Below are 2456 nucleotides of genomic sequence, written 5' to 3'. Positions count from 1 at the left end.
CGAACCCACGACACTACCACGCATGCCCGGCCGGGGGAGCGGGAAACCCCCAAGCAAGACCAGGAGACGCCGTCTCGGTCACACCTCTGATCTCCTCCCCAAGGAGGGTTTCGATCAGCCACCAGGCCCCCGGTGAGCGGGCGCCTCGCATGCTGGGCGTCTGGAGTCCCTCCCAGACCAACCTGAATAGATCAAAGGGCCGAGCGGCCGGAAATCCCGACACACCGCCCCCAGGCACCAAGACCCCTCTCCGCGAGGACTCCGGACTTCAAAGAGGAGGGGGAGTATAACAAGGGGTGCTGAAGGGATGGGAGGCAGAGAAGACCTGGACCTACGTGAGCCCTGCTGACGCTGTCGCGGCTCCCCGAACTCTGACCATCCGAGCCCTGCTGACGCTATCGCGGCTCCCCGAACTCTGAACCATCTGAGCCCTGCTGACGCTGTCGCGGCTCCCCGAACTCTGAACCATCTGAGCCCTGCTGACACCGTCGCGGCTCCCAAGAACCCGAAACCACCTGTGCCTGCTGAGAGACTCGCGGCGCTCCTATCCAGAAAGATCGGCGGAGATTGCCGAGTGAACCCAAATCCCCCAACTCGAGGATTGAGAGCTGTGCGAAGGATACTCCGCAGAGACACTGAACTTAAAGACTGTCCCACTACCCCAATACCCCAATCCCGAGACCGCTGCCGCGTGCGGCATTGATCTACGGCTGTATCACGGATCATAAAGATCCCCTGACCTTCTGATAAAGTAGACTGTCTTACTAAGAACTACTGTGTGGTGTCCCTCTGTCAGAGAGTGTAAGTTCAGCGTGTATGATCCTAGGGACGAGTCCCTTCCCGGAAGGGCCTCCCCGCCAGTGCTCGGCCTAACTCTGGGAGAGGTGGGTCAACGGGTGGTCAGGAACGTATTCCGAAGCCCCCCGGAGAACGCCCCTTCCAACATTTGGTGGCAGATGACGGGATCCGAGCCGACACCTAGAGATCGTACATTAACGGCTGACGCACTACCGGAGATGGAAGGAGAAATCACCATGAGTACCGCAGGAACCAACACAAGCCCGTCGTTCCGAGAGGACCGGTTGGAATATTATACGCATCGAGAACTAAAACAGTTCTGCAAAGACCTTGGAATCACAACCACCGGATTAAGCACGAAAGAAGATTTCCAGGAAGCATTGAAAACCTGGGTCGAGGCAGGAGCTTCCCTGCCCCAGACCGAAGGGGACGGCCAAGAAAGAGAACCACCAACCGAACCACGAAGCATCCCGGTAAGGAGCCACGGCCCAGAGGGGGGCCTATCCCCGAAGAGCTAGCGGACCGAGAGAGGGGCCGCAACCACGAACTAGAACTAGCCAAACTAAAAATAGAGGGAGAGCTAAAATTGGCCATAAAGAAGTTAGCCGTAGAACAATTACGCTTACAAGGGGAACTCGAGGAAAAGAAACGCCAGCGAGAACACGAGGAAAGAAAACTTCAACTAGAACACGAATGCAGCCTAAAAGAAATTGAACTCAAGGCCAAAAGTGAGGAGTCCAGAACCACGGGAAACCAACCGACCTCCTCTGCCGTGGAACCAAAGGTCCACATCCCCAAGGATGTGGTGAAGGAATACTACAAAAACGACGACATCCAGCAGTGGTTCAAGGCCTACGAAATCGCCATGACCTCCCACCGAGTTCCGCAGAAGGATTGGGGGGCTGGCTTGTGGGGCCGGTTCCTGAGCGAGGGGAGAGATACCCTGCTGGACCTGCCTTCCACGGTGCTGAATTCCTACAGCCACATGAAAGAGGCCCTACTAGCCAGATATGGACTCACCCCCGAGATGTACCGGCAACGGTTTCGAGACTGCAAAAAGATACCCGGTACTACGTGGGTGGAGTACGTGAACTTTTACAGCAGGGCCTTGGACGGGTGGATCAAGGGCAGCAAGGTCTCCACCTTTGAGGAACTGTTTGACCTAATAGCATGGGAACACTTGTCCGCAAATTGCTTTGTGGAGTTATGCCAGCACCTCCTGGACAGCAAACTCACTGACCCTCGGAAACTGTCGGTCGAAGCTGACCGATGGGTGAACACCCGGGCCTCCTGGGGTCCCGTGGGAGACTACGGTCGCCACAGCAGGGACCCCCCCGCCAGAGGGGCGGAGGGAACCAAGGCCGACTGAGGGAATTCCAGGCGGGCTCCCAGCATAGTCCCCCCAGGGGCCAACCCCCGAACTTTCCAGCCCCGCCTCCGGCCAGCACAGGGCCCCCGAGGAGGCAGGGACCCCGAGTCAAGATCACCTGTTTCCGCTGCCAACAGACCGGACACCATGCCAGTGACCCCCAGTGCCCCATGTACCAACGACCCGCAGCGACGGCCCCTCCAACATGACAAATGGCCTCCGTAGCCCTAGGAGAATAGATGGAAGACTCCGATGAGTGGGAACCAGCAGCCATGGCCCTGGTCTCCCT

The sequence above is a fragment of the Triturus cristatus genome, chromosome 8 (assembly GCF_964204655.1).
Source record: "Triturus cristatus chromosome 8, aTriCri1.1, whole genome shotgun sequence".
NCBI classification, from domain to species: domain Eukaryota; kingdom Metazoa; phylum Chordata; class Amphibia; order Caudata; family Salamandridae; genus Triturus; species Triturus cristatus.
The sequence above is the reverse complement of the archived record's forward strand: the minus strand, read 5'-3'. Positions refer to the sequence as shown.